Source organism: Ictidomys tridecemlineatus, chromosome 14 (genome assembly GCF_052094955.1).
Source record: "Ictidomys tridecemlineatus isolate mIctTri1 chromosome 14, mIctTri1.hap1, whole genome shotgun sequence".
Lineage (NCBI taxonomy): Eukaryota > Metazoa > Chordata > Mammalia > Rodentia > Sciuridae > Ictidomys > Ictidomys tridecemlineatus.
This window is the reverse complement of record NC_135490.1, coordinates 43,120,317-43,141,169: the sequence shown is the minus strand read 5'-3', so window position 1 is coordinate 43,141,169 and position 20,853 is coordinate 43,120,317. Positions and strand designations below refer to the sequence as shown.

General features: G+C 45.1%; 2 long non-coding RNA genes and 1 pseudogene across 4 annotated transcripts in view; 2 read left to right on the top strand and 1 right to left on the bottom strand.

Moving 5' to 3' along the window:
• LOC144370642 (transcription factor GATA-6-like) overlaps positions 1-11,884 on the top strand; it is a 32,305-nt pseudogene extending 20,421 nt beyond the window's left edge.
• Positions 1-20,853, bottom strand: part of LOC144370342 (uncharacterized) — a 115,655-nt gene that overhangs the window by 74,289 nt on the left and 20,513 nt on the right. Inside the window, exon 1 of one of the 3 annotated variants that reach the window (XR_013430333.1) lies at positions 17,090-17,811. The exons of the other annotated variants lie outside the window; for them this stretch is intronic. This is a non-coding gene — a long non-coding RNA (uncharacterized LOC144370342). Of the gene's footprint in view, positions 1-17,089; positions 17,812-20,853 lie in introns of those variants that run through there. 3 annotated transcript variants of the gene reach the window in all.
• LOC144370343 (uncharacterized) lies at positions 16,755-19,434 on the top strand. The gene is made up of 2 exons (XR_013430336.1): positions 16,755-17,219; positions 18,703-19,434. It is a non-coding gene; the product is annotated as an uncharacterized LOC144370343 (long non-coding RNA).

The following is a 20,853-nucleotide window of genomic DNA, read 5'->3' as shown; positions in this document are numbered from 1 at the left end:
GCAGGAGAATCACAAGTTCAAAGCCAGCCTCAGCAATTTAGCGAGGCTGTAAGTAACTTAATGAGACCCTGTCTCAAAATAAAAAATTAAAAATTAAAGAGGAAATAAAGGGATGGAGATACAGCTTACTGGTTAAGCACCCCTGGGTTCAATCCCCATAACAAAAGGAAAAAAAATTAAATACCATTTATGCAAATATATTAGATATAACCAATATGTACCTGAAGTAACCCAAAACAATCTTTAATTAAAATAAAATCAAAAATTAATACACTAGAAAACTACAAATGGAAGGATTAACATAAGTTAAATGGTTCTTTGTCAAATGCAAAGACTGAAATTAATAAATAGCTAACTCAATGAGGAAAAATTGAATAGAGCTATCTTGGGGCTATCGATGGTGGTTTGACTCTGGACGGGTAGAGTCATGTCCAGTAGAACCGTGGAGAGATTTTTGGAGCCAAGTGGAATGACTGCCTAAGTAACCCAGAGGAAAGCAGCCTCAGGATGACCCTCTGGAGGGTGAGAATAACTGTGCGGTGGGTGTGGGAGAAGAAGCAGCACAGAGTCAGGAGGAGCCTAAGCTCAGACCAAGTGGGGGTGGGGGTCTCCTCACCCTGGAGCCTCCCTTTGACCAACCGCCTTGGCCCAAGTCCTTTCTGCGTCACAGGTTCCATCCACACGTCACAAAGGCTAAACTCCAGTTCAGCCTTTGGTCCAAGGAGGAGCTGGCTTCTCAGCCAAGCTGCTCTGTGCTGACCAGCGTTGGACTAGTGTGGACTTCTGCCTAGTGACGAGCCCCCGTGCCCTCCATGGGCAGTCTTCTCACCAAGTGCGGTCGCAGGCTGCGCCGCAGGGCCCTGGTGGCCCGTCAAACTCCCCTGCGCCTCGCCCGGGAGGCTCCCTCTCCTCACAGGGCCCACCCCGCTGCACCTGCCGCTCCCCCCAGCCCTGCCAGCAGGCGCTTCCTCCAGGATCCCCGACCTCGGGGGGCCTCCTGCTGCTGGCAGAGACAGAGGCCCTCTCCTCTGTAGGGGGATCCTGCTGCCCGCGTCCTGGGGGCCATTCCCCAAAAAGCCTGTGCTATGGAGGAACAACTCCCGGATGTTCGGCCCCTGGACAGTAGTAAGGGTCCCCCCTCCTGGGCGCTGGCCACGCCTCCTGCCTCCAGTTCCTCAGCTCATCCACCAAGCTGAGGGGCCCATGACAGCTGCTCGCTGCCCTCTTGGTGCGGCTAAGGAAGCTGAGCTCAGGGCCCAGGAACATCCACAAAAGAAGAAGAACCATCAGGACCAGGAGGAGGAGAAGGAGGAGGAGAAGGAGGAGAAGGAAGAGGAGGAGGACCAGGAGGAGGAGGAGGAGGAGGAGAAGGAGGAGAAGGAAGAGGAGGAGGAAGAGGAGGAGGAGGAGGAGGAGGATGTGGAGAAGCTGAAGGAGGAGGAGAAGGAGGAGGAGGAGAAGGAGGAGGAGGAGAAGGACGAGGAAGAGAAGAAGACCGAGGAGGTCACTCAGGGAGACCTCAGTACCCTGGAGGCCAGTTCTTGGCCCCCAGAGAGAAATAGTGTTCTCGAGAGGCCCCCCGTGTCGCCCAAGAAGTGGATCTGCCTGTCTGCCTCCCCATCCATCCAGGGAGAGCAGGGCCTGAAGCCCACCTGTGTTCTATCCCAGGGTTGGCCCCCACTAACTGCTGCTTCCAGGAGGCCGCATAAAAGAAAGCTGCTCATGCCAGTGGCCCTGCCATCACTGATTGCCTGGCATCAGGATGGGCTGCCCCCACCTGCAAAGCGGCCACTTTTATGTTCAAAAGGCACCCTGAGGAGGGTTCAGAGTGCCAGAAGTAACCACGTGAAGCCTGAGACACAGGTCGCCCAGGGCGGAAGAGAGGCTCTGGAGGACTGCACCACCACTGTCCACTCATCCTCCCCACCTGCAGGCCCTACCTGGAATGCAGGCCCCCTCCCCCCACCCACTGACCCCTCCCCCATCCCAATGGAATTCCAGCCTGCTGGGCCCCTGAACCTACCCATCCCTCCACCTTCCCCCTCATCTAATATTCCACTGCCTCTTCCCAGGAAACCTCCTTCTCCCTTCAGCCCCAGTCCCCATGTTGGAATTACCCCTAATGTGTTTCACCTTCCCACACCTCCTACCCAGGTCCCTTTCCCCTCCAATCCTAACTCTTCCAGAATGGAATCCCCAACCCCCATGTGCATAGATCCTCCTCCCCCTCCCCCTCCTTCTCCTTGTCCTCTTCCTCCTCCTCTTCCATTTCCTTCTCCTCTTCCTTCACTTTTTTCTCCTGCTCCTCCTCCCCCTCCTCCTCCTCCCCCTCTTCCTTCTCCTCGTCCTACTCCCTCTCTTCTTCCTCATTCCCCTTATCCTTTTCCTCCACCTCCTCCTCCTCCTCCTCCTCCTCCTCCTCCTCCTCCTTTTCCCTCTTCCCCTTCTCCATTTCCACTTCCTCCTGCTCCTATTCCTCCTCCTCCTTTTCCCCTTCCTGCTCCTCCTCCTAGTGTTCCCTTTTCTTTGGCTGCTCCTCCTGCTGCTCTTCTTCCTCCTCCTCCTCATTCCTTCCCAAGACCCACTCCTGTCCCTTCCACCCCAAACCCCAATACCCAGGGCCAGCACTCCACTAGGAGTGTCCCTCCCACCCTAGTAGCCATGTCATCGGCTCACCTTCCCCAGAATCCCGCTGTGCTGCCTGAGGACATGGCCATGGACACCACTCCCCCTTCCATGGTGGTCATTTTGTCCTCTCCTGCATCCAGTGACAGCAATGTCCATGGCCATAGGCAGCACAGGCAGCCAGCAAAGGGACCAGTCCTCCCCAGCCCTGCTGCTCCTCTTCCTCCTCCTCCTCATTCCTTCCCAAGACCCACTCCTGTCCCTTCCACCCCAAACCCCAATACCCAGGGCCAGCACTCCACTAGGAGTGTCCCTCCCACCCTAATAGCCATGTCATCGGCTCACCTTTCCCAGAATGCCGCTGTGCTGCCTGAGGACATGGCCATGGACACCACTCCCCCTTCCATGGCGGTCATTTTGTCCTCTCCTGCATCCAGTGACAGCAATGTCCATGGCCATAGGCAGCACAGGCAGCCAGCAAAGGGACCAGTCCTCCCCAGCCCCCCAACCCGTCAGTTCTCCCAACCCAACCCCAATCTGTCCCATTCCATTGTCCCACCACCCACCCCTCAGCCTGCTTCTAGAAACCCTGCTGGACAGCAAAGAGCCTCTCTTCCCAATGCCCCCACGGTCACCACGCTGCCAGTGCAGGACCACTCACCGGCCTCCACCCTGGCACAGAGGGCATCAGCACCACCAACCTCCCAGGCTGCCAGTGAAGAGCCCATGGATACGACCCCTCCTTCGAAGGCTGTCAAGTTCTAGTCACCTCCTGCCTGCCAAGTTCTTAGACTGACTCAATTTGGTAAGCAGGGCAGACACGTTGACAGCTATTTCTATATTGTAGGCCTGGTGCCACATATTTGCGATTTGTTGGCTTTTCACATAATAGCTGAAGACATAATCACCAATGAAGCAGTGCATATGTGTACGTGCACACACACACACACTCACACACACACATACACAGAAATGCCACAGTGTTTGTCTCTAAGTTTCAGAAGTAGGCAAACTTGAAAATTTTCTGAAACTATAAAGGAGACTAAAGAGATGTGATAAGTGTATGAACTGTGGGAGCCTGGACTTAAACCAAGCATGGAGGATGACAACAGGACAACTAAGAAATTGGGCTATAGACTAGAGGAAAGTATTGTGTCCATGTTAGTTTCCTGAATGTAGGAATTTTCCAGGGTTATGGGAGAGAATGTGCTGTCCTGGACAATTCACAGCACAGTAAAGGCATCAAGTGCACAGGGGTAGGAGACACAAATACTCTTCTCAAACTGTTCAGAAAGGTTGAATTAGGGAAAGAGGCAAGATAAAGTACATGTGGCAAAATGTGAAAAGTCTGTGACTCCTCCTAGACATTCCAAAGAACTCTATGGAGAGACAGGAAATAAAGTTTGTCCAGGCAGTTTCAGTGGTCTTCCCTCCCCCACTAGGAAGAAAAGTTTGGCATTCATTTGCAAACACACTTCAGTATTTCACATGTATAGATGAAACTTTCAACTATTATAATATAGACCTGTCTCCCTCATTAATGATGTGTTAAAAATCTGTGAAAGCTGTTTGCTCAACAAGATTAGTTCAACAAGATTGATTAGATCAATTAGGAAAGAATTCCCATATGGAATTCTCTTAACAGTATTTCTAAAGTTTGAAAATCCTGCAGAGTAAAAAATATCTAAAATTACTATAAAGAGTAAATGACAATGGATTGGAACTGATGTAACAATGACTGCAGATTGTGTTTACATAGAAAAACAGAATTGGGCTTTACAGGAGGAAATGTGAGCAGGCCAGAAACAGGGCAGCAATGAAGTTACCTAAGTTGTCAAGAGTTTGATAGCACCATGAAGTTGATCATAAAACTGTTCCATGACGTGTGTCCTCATGAGAACCCTGAGGTGCCCGTTTCCATGACTCTGTACACTATGCTTTGCTTTGCTTCACATTCTCTATATTGAAGAAGCTGGAGTAGAGCAGCTTTCTATTTCTCAAAAAGATTAAATTTAATCTCAATTAAAGGAAGACCTTTCTAACATGTGGGACATGAGTAGTCACATTGGGCCTGGCCTTGTGATCCTCAGGTGGCGTATTTGTCATCAAATATAGCAGTTGACCTTGTGGGGAGGATCAGTATTCAGGGTCAGTGCCAAGCAGCAGAGAACTCAGCCCATCACAGGTTGAAAGCAGAGCACTGCAGCACCAAGGGAATGAGGTTCTTGACTCAGCTAACCATTGGTGAATTAGGCTAAGGCTTGTTGAATATTTGTTGATACTTGCCCTCAACTAGCTTTCAACTATGAATAAATATAACTGAGCAGCTGGCTCCGACAGAGGGCAACATGGAAGCACCCAATAGAAAATACTATGAACCAATGTTCTATTCCCTGGAAGTGTCTTTCTTACTCTGATTTTTCTACTCCTTCCCATTTGCAGGCCCCACCTCCTTGGCCATAAAACTGAACTCACCACCTGGACTGGCCCATCAGGAAACTCAAACTTCCCCAAAGAAACAAAGCATTCATGGTGGAGAGGTGTTCCATATGGAGACCACCGAAGTGGAGGAAGGGGAAAAGAAAATCAGACACACTGGCCTGAGAACTGGTCCACACTGTTTATTTTTTGCATTAGCTTCAACCAAAGGAGGAATGGTAGTTTTATTGTCTCAGTGAGACCCTCGATATCATTCATTGTCTTCTGAAGAGACTACTGGTCACTGCGGAATAGAAGAAAAGATACTCATGCTCAAATTCCATTCCACTGTAAAGTGCACAAAAAGAGTACTACCACATGAAAAATTCATGTGTCAGGAAAAAGAATTCTGAAAAGAATGATCACAATTTTTATTAGATGTTTTGGCCATGAGTCATTTATTCCCTTTATGATTTTTTTTTTATTTCTGGAGAACTAAAGCAGAACTTGCAAATGAGAAATGTTAACATTCTTCACTTTTAATAAAATATGGGTGTTTTATAAACTAATTCATAGATCTTACATCTTATTAGCTTCATCTCTTTAATTCCAGTCTGACAACAAGAATAACTGCTCAATAAACTTAAGATATTACTACTAAACTGAATAAAAAACAGATTAATAATAAGATTTCATCAGTTCATCTGTCAAATCAAATCTTCGGAATTAATTGTGGATTGTAAATTTCATTTTAGTTTACTTAGTACTATATATTTGGGTGCTTCCCTATGATTTTGATCTAAATATATAAGGAAATAATATTTTTAGATTGCTATAATAAAATCTGTCAAAGTTATGTTTATTTTTATGGTAATGTCTTTCTCTTCCATTTCAAAGTGTGAGGGAAAAGAAATTTATCTGTTCAAACTCTATTTTATGCTTTGTATTAACAATTACCAAAAGTATTTCTTGAATATATCATTTCTGGAAGAGGGTGATTATGATAAAATGTGAGGATACAACTAGAGTAGTAGTTACAACACTAACTCCATATGCAATGTGAAGGTCAAGAGTAATTACTCATTCATAAGTATTTATTGAGTATATTCTCTGCATGGTACTACCTATAAATTGGTGATGAGCAAAATAAATATGGCCATTACTTTCAAGTAATTTCAGACTAATGGGAGGGTAATGCTTCTAGGAAACAAAAGTCTGAAAGAATTGCAGTGTTTAAGCACTCTATCATAATTCCCTTGGTGACAGGGACAGAGACTGGAGACAATAAAGATCTTTTTTGTCTTGGTTTGGAGGAAGTAACTAATTTTCATATATAAAAGTGTGGTTATGTTAGGAGACATCAGAGGACAATAAGGTAATAAAGGATATAGAAATACTGTGGTTTTCCTAACTAATGGGGTGATTTCCATCAGGAAGGATAGAAACTATGTAAAGTTTGAGGTGTAACCTAAAAACTTAACCTCCAGTTATAAAGAATGCTCTGGGAGAGCAGTAAATTGAATGTAACTAAAAGAGATCACTTTATGGAAAAATACTAGACAATACAAGAAAAGAAAATGCTACAAGGGAGAAAGGAATATAAACAGACATACAAATATCTGAAAACTTCCAAAAGATCAGGAATCATGCCTGTGGACCTTGGGAACCTAAAACTTAGAAAGAATTCAGAAAGAACTTGTTAACACAATTTTGGGATGTTAAGAGCGTATAACGAAAGTAGTTTTCACTGTATATATGTTATAGTCTCTTAAGTTAACTCCTCCTAAGTGGAGTCATCATTCACTGCATTGTCTATGTTGAGTTTGTGTGTATAAATACAATCCAAACAAAGTGACATAACACATTCAATTAGTTTAACCCACCCAGGAAGCTCAGCCCAGGCTGTGGGCTTGAACTCACCAACCCTTCAACCCTGAATAGCAGCAATGGGCTGCTTGGTCTTGTGGATATGATGTCAACCCAGATGCCCTTGTGCACATCACTCAACAGCTGGCTAGGCTTTCCTATAGTGCAGTGCAGGGGTTTAGAGTCTCCAGGACAGGCTTGGACTTTGTCACAGGTGGGCTGGATATGGGACATCATATCCAGACTTCCATTTGCCAGCTTCCCTCTCAGGCATGAAGTGGTCTTGAAACCTGCACTGCTGGGCCTGGAGGGAAAGCTGGTTTTGAAGTGCTCATTCAAGTCCTGGGGTCCACACTGAAGCCCAGGGTTAAACACTGTGCATCTAAAACACTCACTATGGAGCATAGGGGAGATCTGCATGTATGCCTGACCTGACACCATCACAAAACCCACACTCTGGTTTGATGGTAACCTGCTTGATCTGAGCTGGGCAATTTTCCTGACCTTCAACCTGGCTAAGATATTCATTGCTAGCTAAAGGGGCTTCCTAAAAACTCACGTGTTTGCCTCCATGGCCTTGCTCTTGCCCAGCAAATGTATGTAAATTTTATTGTTTCTAGTTTTTCTGACTCTTTTTATGCACCTATCTTGCTTTCTGATTAGATGTCAAAGAAAGAGGTGACATATGTTCATGGTAATGTGTGGAGCTAGACATTATGCAAATTTGGAATAACAACATGTTTTGTGTGTGCAAAAGATTGAGCCAAAGGTGCTCTTCCATTGGGCTTTACAAAACTCTTTTACTTTTTATTCTAAGACAGGGTCTCACTACTTTTGGGATACTGCCCTAGAACTCAACAACTTCTTGCCTCAGCCCCTGAATTACTGGGATTATAGGAATGCACCACCACACCTGGATTGACTAATAATTTTTAAGTCCCTTTCCCTTATTTCTTAAATTTGAACCACATATTTTAGAGGAAAGCCTCATCTTCACCATGGTATGGAATGTAATCTCCCATCGAACAGCATGGTCCAGTGCTGCCTGAGAATCTGGGCTAAGCACTGTGTGTCCTGGGCTCACTAGGTCACTTCTGGTCATCATTACTGGGGGGTGGACGTGGGAACATGTATAGATTGGGACCTGGAAGATAATGTAGCTTTCCATCTCTGTTTAAGACAAGCGAGTGGCCAATGAGCCAGGAGGCCCTTGTGACTCTCAAGATCCTACCTCTGTGGTTAGGTCACTTATCATCCTTTGTGCTCTGTCTATCCCTCTAGTTGCCAGCATAGCACCAGCCCGTGGAGGAGAACCAATTGCTACCCAGGAGCCCTGCCTTTCACCTTGAACCCTCCCATCAAGTGCCCCAGGACAGTGTTCAGACAAGCCATTGACCTTCCCTCTCCACAGCCTTTGTAGCACTACTCAGTGGTGAAAATCACCTACTACAGCACTGGTCAATCTCTTTCCTCCTCTGTGGCTCCAGAACTCCAGGTTCACAGGCAGGTTTCTATCCCAATGTGACAGATGAATCCCTTCCCTTCAAGGCAATGGAATGTGTGAGAGGAAGGTGATTCTGGTACCAGGGGGTCAGCCCATATGAGAAGACAGAGAGCCTGATACTGACTTGTCTTCAGACACAAGGAAATGGTAACTGAAACAGTGGGAGAGGTCCTGGGTGTGTGGGAGAAAGAATGCTATGAAACCATGGCTGCCTCTCCCTGAAATCTGAAAAGTTAGAACAGCAGAGCATCTCCATGCCCAGATAAATAAAGGTTGACCCCAGGTACTTCCCCTATTTAAGGGATACTGGGCTCCTTAGGTTACCCAAAGCCTGAAATTAAGGGACATACAATCCAATTCATGAACCATCACACATGGAACTCCCTGACAGTGCCAAAAAATGACTAGCATAGGAGGGTAGAGGTGCTTTGATCCTCAGACAAGGGCCAGTGGTCCCCCCAAACAGGGCACTATCCCCCAACCCAGCAGGACTGACAATGTATCAGCTAGATTCGAGGAGCCCACTGCCCCTTCTAGCCACACCAGCCCATGATTTCCCAAACACATTTGTACCATCCCCACTACAGCAATCCTATGTACCAAGTGCCCACTGGGATACAGCCAGCTAAGTGGACCCACCCTTCCTTTCACTGTGACAGGAGCCTGCATCCTTGGAGATACACAGCTTAAAGGCGTAATTGCCATTATTGAATCTCTTGGACAGATGAAGATAGTGGGGTTGGAGGTTTGGTAGGAAACAACCTGCAGCCCTCCAAGTCCAGACAAGACCAGCAAAGAGACGGACTGCGGCTCACAATACAATCCCTTGTAGATCTTTCAGGCTTTCAGGGTAGCCTGCCCTCCAACACTTCGGCCTCCTATGGTAGGGCATGGGGGTGCAGGTCTGGGAGATGTCTTTGGAGGGACCAGCCTCCTCCATGTGCAGGTTCTCACTAGGCCACCCCTCTCTGCCCTGCCACCAATAGCCAGGCAGTTCATGACAGGGGAGTTGCGATTCTTCCCCTGTCTGGTCCCACTGGTTCTCTTCCTTGTCCCTCCATATCTGATCAGGCTTTGGGCACTAGATGGGGTCACCAGCCTCTTGACCCTGAGACATCTACCTCCTAGTCCAGGTGAGTTCAGTTTGCACCCCCCCCCCGGAGGGCAGATTACTTGGCCAGTGAGGACAGTGTTTGGGTAAGAGGGTGTCACCTGGTCATGCAGCATACATGGGATGGGACTCTAGCATACATGGGATGGGGCTCTCCAACAGGGTCATGTTCCATCTTCTACATCCGGCGTGTGGCTTTTGCCAAAGTTGCCATGAATTTAGGCACTGGACTTGGGTTTTCAAAATAAAAGGAGTTTTTGGTCTGCTAAGGACCCCAGAATGAACAAGGGGAAATGTAGAAATAGCTCACCATGCCCTTTGAGAGCCCTGCATTTTGTCCAGGAGATGTACTAAAAGCTGCTTGCTGTGGCCATTATGCCAGGTGCATGGGGCATGGAGAGGTATGGGGTTGGGGACAGGAACAGAATTCAGGTGCTACCCAGTGGGTGTCCCTTCCCCACCAAGCACCAGTTTCCAATCCTGATGCCTCTTCCTTCCATGCACAGGCTCATCTCCAGTGCTGGTTAGATCCTTTCCTACCTGCAGTTCTCAGCAGCAAGTGCTCATCTGTGCCTGTGGAGGTGAGAGGGCCCCTAGGCTTTGGGAGCCACAAAGGCCACTGCCTGGCTGAGTGGTAGTGTTCAGGCCTGTAGGCCTGGAGGGGTCCACAGCTTCCTTGGGAGGCAAGTTCTGGCTTCTGCTTTTCAGGATCCTTGGGCACCAAAGCCATGAGAGTGACTCTAAAGTCTGCAGAGGAGGAGTCCAGCTCCTTACCTGGGTGACCAGGTCCACCACTGGGCAGAAAAGATCACTGTGGCCAGGCTCTTGTACTCTGACTTCTCAGACTAAGAGATGCCACCGCAGCTGTCCAACCCTCCAGGAGATTGCAAAGTCTGCACACTTCCTTGGCAAGAGGGTATGTCCCTGCCCTGCTGCAAAGGTCATCAGAGACATTATTGGAGAGCTGGATCCTAACTACTAGAGGGGCATGGGACTGAGTGGGGAAATTTTCCCAAACCAGGAACCTACCCAGAGCGTGGGTACCCAGCCCACAGATGAATTCAGAGTTTAAGCACAGCCAACCCTGGTCAGCAATCCCTGAACCTCTAGTTGTAGGTTTTAATGATGAAAATAGAATATAAACATTAATAACACCCTCATCCTTAAGATGAATAAGCTCTTACTTGATATTCAAAGGAAAAAATAACTTTAGAGAAGTTCAATTCCATAGAATTTATCTGAGCAAGCAGAAATACAAAAATCAACAACTGGAATGACTGGATTCTCTGAAAGCCCTCACAATCACAAAATGTCCATGGAACTAATGTGTGCAGTGCCATGTGGCAGTATTTACGAACTGAAGTGAGGCACAAAATCCTTTCCTTGCTTACAACAATATTACGACTCTGCACTGGCCAAGTTCAGCTGCTGTACTTGCCTGAGCCAAGGCTATTCAAGAAAGGAGGCTGTCAGTCAGTCAAACTACTAAATTGTATTGCAGTTTTCAAAAGGACTCAGTTTGAGTCCCTACATAGGTTTGCCACTGATGTCTGCCTGGACAGCTGGACCCTTGGAGACTCTACTGCTGCACAGTCTGAACAGCCAAGCCTGAGGCTTGCTTGCAGTGCCTCTGGGCCCCACTGCAAACCTACTGGAGGACCTGCCAGAGAGCGCACCAAATGCATAAACTGTGGCTCCATCTAGACACTACTTGGTGGTAGGAGGGAACTGGCCCCTACCTGTGCAAAGCCTGCAGCCTCTACACTAAGATGAATGACCTCAGTGTGCCCCGCATCAAGCAGCAGAAGCACGTGTCTTCATCTTGGTGGCTAGGACTATCCCATGACAACTGGCACACCACCATCATGACCTTCTGGTGCAGAAACACTGAAGGCAAACCTGCGTGCAATGCCTGTGGACTCTATCAGAAACTCCATGCAGTGCCTCAACCTCTTCCTACGAAAAAACAGGGAATTCAAACCAGAAAACCAAAACCTAAAAACAATGAAGTCAAAGACTTGTTCTCCTAACAGCAATAATTTGGTTCTTGTGACTCCAACTTCTCTATCTTCTAACTCAGAGGATTACAGCAGAACTACTTCCCCTCCAACAGTTCCAATAGCCTCAGGGACAGGAGCCCCTGTGAGGTCTGCTGCAGGAGAGGGCACCAACCCTGAATACAGCAAGCTCCATTATTCAGGTCAAATGGGCTCCACATAGGCTTCAGTCTGGCCTTGCCAGCTGAAGTCACGTCCTCAGTGGGACAGGATTCCTATTGTGCTCTGGCCCTGGCCTCAGCCCTTGTGACAACGAGGTGGGGAGGGATCCACCCAAGAAGGCCTTGCACCTCTTGTGTCTGAATTTGTCCAGCAGCCCAGACTGTGGGGACCGTGTAGACAGTGCATCCCACCCATGTGTGATTTCCCCAGGAGGCTTGCTAAAGAGAAAAAGAAGATGAAGCTCCTCTAGGAAAGGGCCAGTGTGTGAAAACATGGCCTGCTCCACTGGGCCAGGGACACTTCCAGGCAGTCTGCCACAGGTTGGCTCCTAAACTGCTTGCAGAAACTGGGACTAGGAACAGGGCCAATTGCCGGCTAAAAAAGATGCAGAGATTCTTTCCAACAAAGTTCTATGTGAATTGCCCCAAATCATGTGTTTCTTCTGATCAATTATTTTGATCAATAAATATTGGTTATTCCAGAATTTCTGCACACCTCTTCCACATGCATATTTCACAAGCATTCGTGGAGAAGATCATTGGAGGCTGTTTGGCACAGTCTTGAAGACTCAGTGAGTTCCTGGCTCTCTTGTCAAAATATTGTTCAGTTTGCAAGACTGAGTAGTGACTCCAACAGACTCTGCGACTGATGTTTCTCAAAGGTCATCTTGCCTGACTAGTCTGAGGTCAGCTGGAATTTGTGCATAGGTAGCAAGCAAGATATTATTCTTCCATGTATATATTTTTTTAAATAAGTGAAATTTCCATTGCAGCAATCAGAGTTAAATCATTTGCAGAAGGTGGGACAACATTTTTATAATGAATGTAAAAATTTACCTTAATGTTACTTTAAATAATTTAAAAGAATAACATGAACTTAAACCTTCTTATTCTTCTTTACATTTATTTTGCATTTCTATATTCCTGATTGTTGAAGAGAACTATTTCAAGAAAAATCTTTTTTCAGAAAATTTTGCTTTTTTCCATTTGTTAAGAATTTTTAAACAAGAATTCCAACATATGCCCTTTCTTTTACTGTGGAAGATGTACTGGAAAAATAGCAACAGAACTCTACCACCTAGTGAACAACACTTGTAAATATTCTAAGCATCTATGAATGCTCTGATGAAGTCTGTATAGTCTGCTAACCCACAGGCTGGTTAACATTAATTTTTTTTTTTAAATGCAGTGTCATATGAAAAACTATTTTGATAGAATTTTTAAAATAAAAGGATATTGTTTTTTCTGTAAAAAAATGATATAAATTTTTTTATTGTGGTCCTTTTTTTTTGTTACTGTGACCAAAATACCTAACAAGAACATCGTAGAAGAAGAAAAGATATTTTCACAATATCAGAGGTTTCAGTCCACGATCAGTTGGCACCATTGCTTTGGGCCAGAGCAGAGGCAGAATATCATGGTGAAAGCCCATGACAGAGGAAAACTACCCTGTCCCATGGCATCAGGAATGCAGAGAGACAGAGCAAGCTCCCAGGGAGAAAATGTAACCCACAAGGGCATGCGCGTCATGACCTCCTTCCTGCTGACTCACATCACCTGCTGGCAGTTACCACCAAATACCTAGTCCTCTCAAATCATCCACTCAAAATCATCAAGATTTGGAGGTCTGGGGTTATGGCTCAGTGGTAGTGCACTTGCCTGGCATGTGTGAGGCACTGGGTTTGAATCTCAACACCACATATAATAAAAATAAATATCTATCAACAATTTAAAAAAATAATAAATAAAAATAAAAGTATTTTAAAAACTCAGGATTTGTTAGGTCCACTGTTAGGCCACAGCACTCACAATCTAATCACTTCACTGTGAGCATTTCTGCATTGTCACCCGTGAGCTTTGGGGGACAACTCACACCCAAAGCATAACGCATTTTAATTACCAAACAGAAAGTGGTTTTTGCTCAGTGTCTACGCAGGTTGATCATCACCAGATCATTGATGATGTAATTCTGTCTACCTTGTGGCCTGGTGAAACTCCTTTCCAGTATTCCCATGGAAGTTCCATCAGACCCATCCAGCACAACAGCACACTAGCTAATATCTACACCCAATTAGGTCCCATCACACGTCCCATTTCCAAGGCAGTAGCATCAGGCACCACGACTTACTGAACGCAGGAGTTGTTCCTGTGCCCCCTGGAACCTTTGAAGCACAGCTGCATTTTTGGATGATGCTTCTCTGAATACAAGAGTTGTTTGCTGTTCAAAGCCCCACACTGTTTTTGTCTTAGGGACTGTGGTGCATCTTCATGCCGCAGCGCCCCTTCAACTAATGCTAGAGCAACCCACACTGGAGCCTCCCAAGGCCTTCAGGGCCACAGACAGCAATGAAACAGCCAGGTGCTGCATGAAAGGTAATTTTCCAAAGACTTAAGAGCAAAAAAATCTGTTGGAGGGTGGTGCAACATCAGTAAAAGGCCAATCGAGCACATGGTTGCCTTCTTTCTCCACAAGAGGAGTGTCTAGAGTGGCTTCACATAATCTTACCCTTGATGTAACTCCAAACCTCTTAAATTCTTCTGCCAATTTGTCTGCATTTGCATTGGCTAGATCCTGTGTAGGAAGGAATCTTCTTTCATACACGTGACATTCATTGGAGAAAAGATAGTTTCTTCAACAAATGATGCTGAGAAAACCGAAAATCCATATGTAGAAAAATAAAATGAAACCCCTATCTCTCACCCTGGTTGAAATTCAACTCAAAGTACATCAAAGACTTAGGCACTAGAACAGAGACCCTGGGTCTAGTAGAAGAAAAAGTAGTCCCATGTTGGCCGAGGAACTGACTTCCTTAACAAGACTCCTAATTCACAAGAAGTAAAATCCAGAATCAATAAATGGGATATATTCAAACTAAACTGTCTCCTCAGTAAAGAAAATAATCAATAATCTGAAGATAGAGCCTACAGAATGGGATAAAATCTTTACCACATGCACCTCAGATAGAGAATTTCAGGAATATATAAAGAACTCAAAAAACTCAACACCAAAAAAACAAATAACTCAATTAATAAATGGGCTAAGGAACAGAACAGACACTTAACTAAGAAGATATACATTCAACCAACAAATATATGAAAAAATGTTTAACACCTCTAGTGGTTATAAAAATGCAAGTCAAAACTACTCTAGTATTTTATCTCACTCCATTCAGAATGACAATTATCAAGAATACAAGCAATATTAAATGTTGATGAGGCTGTGGGAGAAAAGGTACAGTCATACATTGCCCGTGGCCTTGCAGATTGGTGCAAACATTATAGAAAGTGGTATTGAGATTCCTCAGAAAACTGGGAATGAAACCACCATTTGACCCAGCTATCCCACTCTTAGGTTTATACTCAAAGCACTTAATATCAGCAGACTACAGTAATGTAATCACATCAAAGTTCATCAATATCGATCAATTCACAATAGATAAACTATTTAACAAACCTAGGTTCCCTTCAACAGATGAATGGATAAAAACATGAGGCATATGCACACAATGAAATATTACTCAGCTTTAAAGAAGAATGAAATTATGGCTTATGATTTCATGACCAGTATGATTCTACATCACATACAAACCAAAGAATGAGAGGCTATACTCCATTTATGAGTCATGTGTCAAAATGCATTCCATTCTCATGCATAACTAATTAGAAAAAAATTAGAACAAGTAAAACAAAAAAAAACTGACTATGTTTATATTATTTGATTCTCAGTCACAAAAGGGGGAAAAAGGAAGATAAGTAACCACAATCCTGATCTTCCACATGAGTACTGCATTGAAATGAATAGGTATTGGACTTGGTTGAATGTGGCATATGTGCAAAAAGTGATATATATCTTGACACACCACGTCCTTCAATCCTCAGATTGAGAAATGTGTCCCAAGTCCTAGGAGGGAGGCATCACAGCAGCTGAGGGATTCCAGGACTGGGATGTGTCCCACTCGTCCTTGAATCCATACTGTCCCTGCTTGAGGCCAGGACTGCTTGCCCACAGGGCTGCAAATCTGGGTGCAGTGGGTGGTCCTGCCTGCATGAGGAGCCTGGGAGACTCTGAAGGCCAGGTGTTCCCAGTCCTTCCACACCCAGTGATTCACTGACCATGGCCCTGATGAGTTGGGGTTGGACAGGCAGAGTGGTTGTCAGTCCCTGCAGAGTAAGAGATTGAACCTCTCTAGTGGCATCTCCATCAGGGACATAGTGGGCAGCCCCCCACCCCAGTCACACACCCTGGCGCCAGCAGCACCTGCAGCCTCTGCGTCTGGATAAAGGAGACACGGAGCCTCATCCTGGCAGCAGGAGGAGCAGCTATGGAGTGGTGATGGATTCCCTGGGAGAGTGTTCTGGGGCTGCTTCAATGAAATACGTGGATTGTCCCATGGGACAATTGTCCAATGGGTTAAAACATAATAAATGCACTGTACAATTCAAAGGCAGCATCTCCATCTCGCCACTCCTCCTGCCCATTGTGGAGTCCTGTCAAGTCCCCACTGTTCTTTCTCAATATTTTATGATCATTTGGCTTCCTTGTATCTCCATGTGCTTCTAGAGAGCTTTAAAATTCTTTTTTTTTTTGTAGTTTGCTGATTTATTTTAAAATTAAGTAATTAATTTTAATTAGATGTATATGACAGCAGAATGCATTGTGATTTACCGTACACAATTGCAGCACAACTTTTCATGTTTCTGGTTGTACACGATGCACCATTTGTGCATTCATACATGGACCTAGGGTAATGATGTCCATCTCATCCCACCATCTTTCCAGCCTCCATTTCCCCCTTCCCACTCCTCCTTCCCTTTGCCCCATCAAAGTTCCTCCATCCCCCCTTCTCCAATTATGGATCAGCATCCACTTATCAGAGAGAACATTCAGCCTTTGATTTGAAATAGCTGCAGAGTCCTGCCCTTTCCTTGGCGGCTTGGCGGCTGAGTGGCCGACCGGCCAGCAGGGGGCGCACTGTTCGCCGCGCTCCCTCCCAGCGCCCGCTTCCGCTAACGGAAGCCTGGACGGCTGGAGGCTGCGAGATGGCGGGGCCTCTCAGGTCCCGCTCTGGTCGCTACCTGCGCTGCCCGGGCACGGCATCCACTGGCCCGGCCTCACGCTCCGCCCGTCGCCGGCAGGTGTGCAAAGCCAGACCGGCCGAGGCGGCCATTTCCGCGGCCTGAGACCCGCGGCCCGCGGCAGCTCAACCAGAACTTCGGGCGCCTCTTTCCCGCTAGGACGCTGCCTGCCCCGCGCGCCAGGGCGGCCGGCGGGCAGGTGTCCTCCGGGAGGAGCCTCTGGGACCCGCGGCGGGCGGGGATGGCGCGCAGCAACCCGTGTCTCTCTTACCTCTGTGCCTGTGGTGTCCGCTGATGGGGACTTGGTGCCGCCTGGGGCGCCCTGGAGCTGGGGAGGGGCGGCGGTTGAGCACCTGAGGGAACCCGCAACCACCTGTCCGCCGGCGCGGGGTGGGGGCCAGGTGAGTGGTCAGTGAGCATGCGTGGGCTTCAGGTGGTGCAGAGGGAACACCGCGGGCTGTGCCAGTTGTGCCTCCAGGCAGGAGCACCAGAGGATGAACCACAGGCCTTGCTTGGCTGCCTCCTAGCTTTCCCTGAGGATGACCACTCACTCTGAAAGCTCCTTTTTCCACTGCTTCCTTTTGTACCTGGGCAAACACTTTGTCATGTGCCATGCTCTGTGATTTGTGTTTCTAAGTTTGATTATTCACTTTCTATAGATCAATTATGAATCTCTCCAATTAGGACTTTAATGTTTTTCTCAAAACTCAGTTTTTGTTTTTGACCTACAAGCAACCAAAAACTTAGCATTTAATGCATGCCTTTTTCTTCATTAATTCAGCTAAGAAATATGTATGGAACACCCACTGTGTGCATTGTGCTGGGCACTGTACTGGACACCCTCCATGCATATTTGATTAAGGCATAGGCTTTTGCTTCACATGTCCTTTCAGTTTGGTGGAAAAAAGAAGAGAATCAATGGCTCATTATCTTTCTTGCTTGGAATAATCTCAGCCAATACTCTCAAATTTCACTTTTGTTCAAGGATTCTGATTCTTGCAAGAACATTTTAATTTCTTTGGGGAGTTCATTTAGTATCTGAAATTGTGTGTGTATTTTATGCTGCCTTTCTATAATATGCCTTTACTGGCTTTTTAAAGTGCACATATGTTAACTTTTCTGAAGACAAAAATGAGGCCTTTACCTATAATGGAGTCCTGTTTGGTTTTTAACACAGTATGCAGTGTGGTTACTGCTGAAGCTGAGAACCTGCTATTCTTTCTCAGTAGTGGTAATGTTTTTCTGGCAATTGCCATACTAGGCCTTTCACATTCTTGGAGTATATTGGAACTTTATGAATATAGAAATGTTTAACAGGCTTCTGACTTTATCCCATGTAACACTTCAATTGAGAGTCTCTTGTTTTCTTTGTATATGCACTATACCCCAAATTCACTACTTAATTTTGAAGTTTATCTTTCATTTGATGAACTTTTCCCCCTCACAGAGAAACCAAGTTTTTCTCAACTCATGAAGCCAATGATACATAAACAACTGTAAAGAGAACCACAAACTGAGATGTGTTTTCTTTGCTATCTTCATCTAGACACAGTTATGTCTGTCTCCTATCCTACCCCACCTTGGCCTTATGATAAAAATTCATAACCCAGCAGAATTACAAAGTGTTAAGTCCACAAATAATTGCCAAGTCCTGTTCAAAGTCATTCTTTCTCACCTGCCTTTACCTGTGCTTTGATTTTGAATAGCTTGTGCTGTTTTGGAGCCTTCGTTTCTTAAAAGTTAAAATGGACTGGTAGAGAATAAATACAGCACAGGAGGAGTGATTTCAGTGACTTAGTCACGAACCAACACAAAATATTTTAATGAATGAATGGGATTCAATTGTCATTTTGTAAATGATCATCTTTCTTGCTTTTCTGGTAGGAGGAATTAAAGCTGATCCACATTATGGGAATGGAAACCACCGAACCTGAGCCAGACAGTGCAGTGCAGCCTGCCTCTTGTTCTGATGACCTTTCATGCCAAATGAGACTCTGAGAAGATCACTCCATTGAAGACTGTACTAAGAAAAGGCAGGATCAGAAGAGATTGGGAACTCAAAGAGGTCTTGAGACCAATGTTGAACACTTTGCTAGAATCTGGATCAGTTCATGGGGATTTTAGATCTAGAGACGAGAGTGGTGATGAGAGCAGTTTAATTTCCATGAACCTATGGAAATGAAACCTCTGGAAATTAATCCATCATGTCCAACAGAAGAAAATGATGTATCTGTCCTGATTCCTGTGGGGGACCAACTACCAGAAGCCCATCTTTCCACTGATGTTCCAGAAAAAACGGTTCCAATCCAAATCACAGCTTTTCACCAGAAACCACCGGTGAGACAGTGGTCCATTCGACCGCAGGGCACTTCCAGACTGAACTTTTTAAAAAATTTATTTATTTGTTCTAATTAGTCATACATGACAGCAGAATTCATTTTGATTCATAGTACACAAATGGAGCACAACTTTTTATTTCTCTGGTTGTACACAAAGTAGAGTCACATCATTCGTGTCTTCCTATATGTATCTAGGGTAATGATGTCCATCTCATTCCACCATCTTTCCTACCCCCATGGCCCTCCCTTTCCATCCCTCCCCTTTGCCCTATCCAAAGTTCATCCATTCCTCCCTTGCCCCCTCCCCCATTATGGATCAGTATCTACTTATCAGAGGAAATATTCACATTCAGTTTCAAGTGATATTCCTACTAGCCCCGACTGCATATACATTGTAATGGATTGATTATATTCCAGGGATTTTTCAAGACAACAGATTTGGACATTTGGACATCAGTGATAAATTGTGTTCTGAGCTCTTCTAGGACAAAAGTGAGGAGGCTTCCCTTGACCTAGTGTTTGAGCTGGTAAGTCAGCTACAGTGTCACACTCATAAAGAGAATGGAATTGAAATTTGCATGGAGTTTCTGCAAGGCACTTGTGTTTATGGCAGGAATTATTATTCATGCTTAGGGCACTGTATATTATTTTTCCTATTTCAAGAAAATTTACCATTTGTCAAAGAAACCAACTTCCCATTTAAAATTGTCTGTTAACTATGAAAGCTGTATACTTGAGTCATTTGTATATCTCTTCATACTGTAGTGGTCTTTCCTTTGTTATTGACTGATACAGTACCCTGATTACAAGGTTATTTTGTACTTGTCTTAATACATTAGTATAATAACTGCTTAAAAATAAAATAAAATAAAAGTACCATGTGACATACATGTATCTTGCACATTGATGATTACTGTAATCAAGCTAATTAACATATCCACCCACTCACATGTGTGTGTGTGTCTGTGTGTGTTTGTGTTTGTGTGTGTGTGTGTAGTGAGAACACTTTCAAGCAGAACAATTAAAAAAAATTTTTAGTTGTGGTTGGACACAATACCTTTCTTTTATTTATTTTTGTGTGGTGCTAAGGATTGAACCCAGGACCTCACATGTGCCAAGCAAGTGCTCTGCAACTGAGCCATAACCCCAGCTCACAGAGCAGCAAATTTAAGCATACAACAGAGTGTTATTCACTGTGGGGACCCAGTTGTAGGACAGATGTCCAGAATTGGCTCATGCTGCATCACTGAAGTTTTGTACTCTTTGGGTAACAGCTCCTGTTTTCCTAAACCCCGAGCTCCTGGGAACCACCATCCTGCTCTCTGCTTTTACAGAGCAACTGGTTTTGATTCCACACTTCATTGAGGTCATAGAGCACGACCTTCTACATTTGCTTTTTTTCACTTAGAATAATGTCTCCTAAAGCTCATTAGGGTTTCAAATAACAAGATTTCCTGCATTTTGAAGGCAGAATATTGTTCTGGGTGTCAAATGGTTGACATGTTTTTGTATGTGGACATAATCTTAAAACACAGTTAAGAAAATTTACGAGATTTTTTTCAGAAGTGATTTATGAAACATTATTTTTATTTGTTTTAGTACCAGGAATTGAACCCATGGGGGGTTAACACTGAGCCATATCCCAGTGCTTTTTGTTTGTTTGTTTGTTTGTTTGTTTGTTTGTTTTCAAATTTTG